We start from the raw sequence: 7,773 nt of genomic DNA, 5'->3' as shown, positions 1-7,773 counted from the left end.
TGGCGACTGGCACGCCGCCCCCCGCGGCTTCCCGCCCCAGGCATGCACTTGCTGCGCTGGTGCCTGGAGCTGCCCCTGCAAGGAAAGGAGCAGAATTAGGGCTGGGTGAAGTGCAGGAGAACACACACACTATAGGCACCAATCCATTCTCCGGAGGGCTGCACAGCATGTGATCTAAGCAGCTACGGCTTATTGAGTTTGATGCAGGAATCAGTGGGTGAGTTTCTCTGGACTTATATAGGATGTCAGATGAGATGATCAGAATGGTCCCTTCTGACCTTGAAATCTAGGAGTCTTCTCTGACTTCTGCCATTCTCCTAAGCTTTGCGTGTTCCTTTCTTTTCATGTCTTCAGCTGGTTTTCACCTGATCCATTTTTGGCTGCCTCAGTCTGGTTAAGCACAGACCTCTGCTGTCCTCACTGCAATTCTGTAACTCAAACGAAATGAGACTTAATGTCCATCTATACAGCCAGAGAGGGAGACTTATCACAGATTCAGGCTCTCCAAGCTATGCAGGGAGTAGCTATGCACACGGTCTCTCCGGATTTCCTTTTCCGGTGCCAACAAACAATTTTGTTTGCAGATCAATTTCCTTCCTGCCACTGATGGAACAAAGCTCCAGTGAAAAATACAAAAAAGGACAAGGCACAGACTGTCCTTAATGGGTGTTAGGTGGACTTAGGAAATTCAGCTCTTAAAAAGAAAGCTGCGTTAACCAATAACTATGGAATTGTTCTTCCCTAGGGTGTGTAAAGCTCCGACCACAACAAGGCTCCAAACCCCATTTGGAGTCTTTAGATGCTACAATAACACAGATAATAAAGAACAACTATTGGGAGACGTCCATCCAGGGGAGAAAAGCTTTGAGCCCGAATAGCGCCACCTGCTGGTGGAGGTAGGAAGGCTAGCAACAGCTGGGCATTTCCTACCACAGAATCCTCCACTCCACAGCACACTGGCCAGAGCCTGGTTCAGGGAGTGCTGCAGTTAATCTTGTTCCTTCCAGGCCTTTTCGTGGGGCTGATTAGGGTTTGGGAGGGGCTGGCTGGAGGATAGTTTGCAGGGTAAGGCAGTCTCTGGTTTTTATCATTACTACGTGTTACTTTATAACAGCTGTACAGTGCCCGACATATAGGGTGAGTGCTTTTATCAATAGAAACACAGCAATTGCCGGCCAACGTCAGACTCCTGGTCCATTTAGCCCAGTCTCCTGTCTCTGACAGTGGCCAGCACCAGCTGCTTCAGAGGACAGGGCAAGAAATCCTGCAGTTATACAATAGGGAAAGTTACCGCCTGGCCCCCGTTAGTGCCCTGAAGCCAGGGCCGGCTCCAGGCACCAGCCGAGCAAGCTGGTGCTTGGGGCGGCAGCTTGTAGGAGGCGGCATTCTGCCCACTCCTAGGGCGGCATGGCTGCTTTTTTTGGTTTTGTTTTTGTTTCTTGTTTGTTGTTGTTGTTCCACTCCGGCCGCCCTATAGGGGGCGACGGAACGGAGGACGGGAGCGCCCTACAGCAAGCCCGGCAGGGCAGCCCCCGTCCTTCCCTCCCAGCTGACCGGAGCGGCGTGGAGCCCTCCTGGCAGGCGGCGCGGCGGGAGGGGCCACGTGGCAGCGCCCCGCTGAAGCCCTGGCCGCCCCCCTTCTCTCTCTCCCCCCCCACTCCCTCCCCCTCCCCCCACTAGCTGGGGAGTTCCCCTGCACCTGCGCTCCGGCCGCGCCGCAGGTTTTTGTTTTTTTTTTTGGCTTGGGGCGGCCAAAAAGCCAGAGCTGGCCCTGCCTGAAGCACAGAGCTTTACAGCCTTTCTCTAACTTTTTCTTTTTTAGTGATTAAAAAAAAATCCTTAGTCTCTAACTCTGGATAGTCAGATCACCATATAAAAGCCCAAGCCCTCTGTGACTCTTGCCAACTGCTTGGCCTCAGTTACATCTTGTGGCAATGAGTTCCACGGGCTACTTATGCCTCATGTGGAAGAGTATTTACTTTTACAGCCTCGTCCGCTTTTAGCTAATCCTTTATTCCAGGCTGATTATTATAATCCTTCTGAACCTCAGTCTGTGACCTCCCCCAGCAGCCCCATGTGCCCCACTCTGTCTGTCCTCCCCCGCCCATCCTGTGCCTCCTAATCTGGTCAGCCGCTTGCTGTCTGTTCTGGTGCCACAGTGGCCTCTGGTGTGTAAAAGGCAGAACTGCAGCACTTCTTGGGCAGAATGCTAATTTCTGCACAGAAAAAAATTTCTGCACCAGACATGAATTCTGTGTATGCGCAGTGGCACAGAATTCCCCCAGAAGTAACCTGCAGATCCAGCTACCTTCTTCCTCACCTGCCTCAAAAGGGGAATGACTCCTAGTGTCAATCCGACGAGCTCTCACATAGGGTGCAGGGATGGTCTGTTTGTTCTGTGTGTGTACAGCACCTAGCACAATGGGGCCAGATCCATGATTAGGGCTCCTCGGTGCTACTGTAATCAAAATAAAATAATAAGGGGCAGAAAAGTTTGATCTAATTCTCCCAGAAGGGATGCTCCCTAGAGAGCTGTTTAAATAAAAAGGCTGGGGAAATATCGGGCTTATTAAAGAGCTAAAGAGACTGTGACAGATGCATATAAAAACAAACAAACAACATTAGAAATGAACTCTAGAGTAGGGGTTCTCAAACTGAGGGTCGGGGCCCCTCAGGGGGTCACGAGGTTATTACACGGGGGTCACGAGCTGTCAGCCTCCACCCCAAGCCCCACTTTGCCTCCAGCATTTATAACGGTGTTAAATGTATTTTAATTTATAAGGGGTGTCGCATCAGTACCAAACTTTGAGAACCACTGCTCTAGAGTAAGAAAGGGGAGGTGAACAAAAGTGCTGAAATTCACTCAGTGACAAGGAACGGCCACATGGTGGCAGCAGAGCTTCCGACATGGCAATGCTAGCAAGTGACTGAAGTAATTCTATCCACTTTTCTATTTACAAGACCCAGTGATCTCTCCAAATGTAGCAGCATTGCAAGAGTTAAATGGGAAATATGCCCCAAAAGCACGCCCGGAAATTTAATTATTTCATTGCCCTGAGGGAGCAGCAATGGGGTCACCCATGAATTAATTATTTGTATTTAAATAGCACCTAGACCCTCTCCCCCTGCACCAGCCGAGACTCTGAGGTTCTACTGTTGTTCTAAATCCTGAAGCACATGGTGACCAGAAATAATCAGTTCACTAACTGCAGCCTCTACTTCCTTTGTTTAATAAATCAGTTTGAAATGCAAACAATGTTTTGATAAACGTATGTCTCCAACACATTTAAGGTAGTTTTATTTCATTAAAAAAATTAAAATGCTGGATTTTGTGCACTTTTAATTGAGTTTCCATCCAAATAGAGCTTGACATAAATCACAAGTAAAAGAGTCATCATCTAGTAATAAAAAACACATAAAATTATTATTATTCTTTTTCCTCCATGCCACTTTTCCCGGTGAGGGTCGTGGCGGCAGCCTGGAGAGTAGAGAGGACCAGACCTCTCTTTCCTCCACAACAGGTGCCAGCTCCTCCTGGGGGATTCCCCAGTGTTCCCAGGCCAGATAGGAGATATAATCCTGCCAGCAAGTCCTGGGTCGGCCTCAGGGCCTCCGCCCGGTGGGACGTGCCCGGTAGAGTTCCAAACGAAGCTTCCCAGGAGGCAACCTTATCAGGTGCCCAGACCACCCTAGCTGGTTCTTCTTGATTCGGAGGAGCAGCGGCTCTACTCAGAGGTCCTCCCGAATAGCCGAGCTCCTCACTCTGTCCTGGAGAGCAAGCCCAGCCACCCCGCAGAGAAACGTCATTTCCGATCCTTGTATCCGCGATCTCGTCCTTTCGCTCATTACCCCAAGTTAATGACCATAGATGAAGATGAGGGATGTAGAGCGACCTGTAAACCGAGAGCTTCGTCGGAGAACTCAGCTCCCGCTTCACCACCACAGATCAGTACAGTGCCAGCATCACTGCCGCCGCCGCCCCAATCTGCCAGTTGATCTCATGCTCCTGCTGGCCATCACTCGTGAACAAGACCCTTAGACACTAAAACTCTTCCACTAAGGGCAGCTGCTCCCCCCTCACCTGGAGAGAGCCGTCCACTTTCCTTCGGGAAAGGGCCATGACCTCGATTTAGAGGTGCTGATTTTCATCCCAGCCGCTTTCCGCGTGGCAGTGAAATGTTTGAGTGCATGTCGGAGATCGCAGTCTGAAGATGCAAGGAAGACATCATCATCATCTGCAAACAGCAGAGATGCCACCTCCGAGTCCCCGTACTGGATGCACTCCACAGCTTGGCTGCACCTTGATAATCCTGTCCATGAAAATTACGAACAGGAGGGGGACAAGACACACCTTGACGGACTCCAATGGCCACCTTTAATGAACTCGACTTAATGCCAAGAATACGAACACAACTCTCACTCCGAGAATAGAGGGACCGGATACCAGACAAAAGTGGCACCGGCACCTCATACTCCCGCAGCACTTCCCACAAGACATCTCGGGTAATGTGCTCATATGCCTCCTCTAGGTCTAGGTAGACTGGATTAGCAAACTTCTCCGACCCCACGAATATCTGTGAGAGAGCAAAGTGCTGGTCCGTTGTTCCACGGCTGGGACGGAATCCTCATTGTTCCTCCTGAATCTGAGGTTCAACTAAGGGCCTAGGCTTTTCCGGAGAGGCTGAGTGTGATCCCCCTGTAACTGGAACACACCCTCTAGTCTCCTTTCTTAAAGCTTGGGACCATCACCCAGGTTTGCCAGTCCAGAGGTACTCCACCCACCTCCATGCAGCATTAATGAGGTGCATTAACCACAACACCCAACATGGTCCAGTGCTTTCAACATCGCTGGGTGAATCTCGTGCACCCCTGCTGGCTTCCCACTATGAAGGCACTTTACCGCCGTAGCAACCTCAACAGCAGAAATAGATCCAATCTCACCACGGGGTTTCCGGCATTACCTCCTGAAAGGAGGGTCTGCTCACTGGATTGAGGAGTTCCTCAAAGTGCTCCTTCCACCCCTCAATGATCTCCTCAGTAGAGGTCAGTGTTTCACCCCCTTGCTGAGAACAGCCTGGGCAACATCCCGCTGACCCCTCCTAAGGTGACGGATGATTTGCCAGAACGCCTCTGAGGCTGTCTGGTAATCCTTCTCCATGGTCTTTCCAAACTCCTCCCAAGCCCAGGCTTTTGCTTCAACCACCGCCACACCCACAGCCCTTCTAGCCAGCCAGCACCTCTCAGTTGTATCAGGCGTCCGGCTCGTAAGTATTTCTCGGGAGGCCTCCTTCGCCTTGACAGCTCCCCTCACCACTGGTGTCCACCTGTAGGTCCTAGGGTTGCCACCGTGACAGGCACCAACCACCTTCAGGCCACAGCTTTTCATGGCTGCCTTGACGATTGAGGCCCTGAACACGGTCCACTCAGACTCAACGTCCAAGATCTCACCCAGAACGCACGAGAAGTTCTTCCGGAGGTGGGAATCGAAGTCTTTCTGCACAGGATCCTCCACCAGACGTTCCCAGGCAACTCGCACTGATCGTTTGGGCCTTCCGTGTCAATCCAGCCAGCGTCCCGTGTGTTGGATCTGTAAAATCATGTAAAATTTAAGAATCTGAATAAATGTACAGTAAGCACTATAAATGTGTATAGGTATGGTGTATCCTGGTTAGCAAAAAGCACTACATTTAGTGTAAAGGCTGTTTTTAAAGACATGCTAATCTGAACTAATGATGATCAGGGCCAGCTCTAGGTTTTTTGCCGCCCCAAGCAAAAAAATTTTTGGCTGCCCTCCAACCCAGCCTTGGGCTCTCCCCCTCCACCAGTGCCCTCCCCCACCCATACCCCCTGCCACCCCAGCCCTGGGCTCCCCCTCCCCAAACGTGACCTCCTCGTTCACCACGGCAATCCCCATTTACACTTGCAGTGGGGATCAAACCGTTTCTCTTATTTTTATTTCACTTTAGTATAAATCTCGCCCCCCCCCCCCCGCCCCGGTCCCTGCAACCGCATCTTTAGTGCTCCAAATGCACATGGAAGGCATAGGGACTAACCCTCAAACCTTGTACCCAGAAAGGGATGGGGATCTAGTAAAGAGGGTTCAGGCAGAGGAGCGGGTGTGGGGGTGCTTGGGGGCTCTACACTGGCAGAGAGGCAGGGTGTGATATACTCGCGGAGGAGGGTGGAGGAGGAGGGGGGTATCAGGAGGGTTGCGGGAGAAGAGGTGCAGGGGAAGGGGGAGGTGCGGGAGGAGAGGGCTGGGGGAGGGTACAAGGGGAGAGGTGCAGGGAGAGTACAGGGGGAAGGGGTGCGGCAAAGGAGCAATGGGCGAGGTACAAATGGAGGGGCTGCGAGCGGGATGGGAGTACAAGGGCTGAGAGGGGCAGGCATTGACAGCTGCTTCCCCAGCCCCATGCAGGCAGAGCCGAGAGGACAGACACTGACCCCCAGGTGCCTGAGCCGTGGGGGTCCCCCGGCAGGGCAGTATCCCCCGCTGCCCCGCTCGTAGCCGGGCTCTGCCTCTCCCCGCCCAGGGCAGGCAGCGCGGGGCTGAGGCGGGGGAGGTGCGCGGCGGGCTGGGTCCAGGGGCAGGAGGGGGCGGCGGGGGAGACTCAGAGCAGCAGCGGCAGCAGGACCCCTCCCCCCTCCCTGCATCCCGGGCCCCACTTCCCTCCCCCCTCCCTGGCTCCTCACCCCCAGGCTGGGCTGCAGGTCAGGCTGCCCGGCCGCTGGAGAGCCGGAGCATCATCCCCCGGAGCTGAGCCCCTCTCGCCGCCGCAGCCGGGCTCAGCTCCGGGGATGACGCTCCGGCTCTCCAGCGGCCGGGCAGCCGGAACTGCCGTCCAGCCTGTGCGACTCCAGCTGCCATGAGCGCCATCTAGTGACTGCAGCCAGAACTGCAGCATCAGTTCCAGCGCAGCCTGAAAGCCTCAGCTGACAGGGAACAGCTTGGTTCAGGGCCGGCTCCGGCTTTTTGCGCCCAAAGGGAAAAAGAAAAGCGGGGGGCTGGAGTGCCGCCCCTTGGAAAGTGCTGCCCCAAGCACATGCTTGGAGCGCTGGTGCCTAGAGCCGGCCCTCTCACTTTTACAAGCTGTACTAGCCAACAATCCATCACCCATCCAAAATCTATCCTTTCCTTCCTCAGTTAGGGCTTTCACCTGACCATCCACTTTAATCTGCTCCTGAGAAACATTTTCCTGACCAATGAGATCTCTCTGCTCTTCCCAAACCATCTGATGGAGGAGCTTTCCCCCTAGCCAGGTTCTCCCTGGTCCCCCAATGCAGGAGCCTACCTAGAAGGGAGAGTGAGACCCCCTGGGGTCCTGGCCCACTGACAGGGTTCGTGCAAGAGACTGTTCAAAAGCTGGGGTGTAGCCCAGGCCCTGTGGCTCTGGGACAGGGCCTGAGTGAGAGATTTGGAGGAGGCAATTGGAGAAAGTGACCAGCCCTGTAGCCACCCAGGGAGGCAGAGGCGTGAGGGGGGAACTGCAGAGAGAGGGGAGAGATTCAGGCCTCTGTGATCCACGTTTGACCTGTGCAGCTTGGCCTACCCCGGTTCTGACAGCTGCCTTTCAGCAGCAGGCGCGTAACGGTGACCCCAATGGAAGTGTCAGTGGGGCCCCACTGAAGCGAAAGGCGGCAGAAATGCTAGAGCCAGCCCTGCTTACAAGGTAAGAGAAATGCAAATCCAGCTCTGCCTTCAATTTGCTGTCCCTTGGCAGCGCTCCCCAGCGTTACAAAATCCAGCCAGTCGGGGGTGGAAAATAACCGCAA

General features: G+C 53.6%; 1 long non-coding RNA gene across 2 annotated transcripts; it reads right to left on the bottom strand.

Annotated features, from left to right (window-relative positions):
* Positions 1-6,803, bottom strand: LOC135974930 (uncharacterized). 2 transcript variants are annotated; one of them, XR_010591991.1, is made up of 3 exons: positions 6,694-6,803; positions 4,082-5,587; positions 1-428 (listed from the first exon to the last, which is right to left on the bottom strand). It is a non-coding gene; the product is annotated as an uncharacterized LOC135974930 (long non-coding RNA). The 2 variants fall into 2 exon arrangements; XR_010591990.1 differs by lacking the exon at positions 1-428 and having other exon boundaries at positions 3,208-5,587.
* Positions 6,804-7,773: the final 970 nt, after the last annotated feature.

This window comes from Chrysemys picta, chromosome 12 (genome assembly GCF_011386835.1).
Source record: "Chrysemys picta bellii isolate R12L10 chromosome 12, ASM1138683v2, whole genome shotgun sequence".
In the NCBI taxonomy this organism is placed as follows: Eukaryota; Metazoa; Chordata; order Testudines; family Emydidae; genus Chrysemys; species Chrysemys picta.
This window is presented reverse-complemented; position numbering and strand designations above follow the sequence as displayed.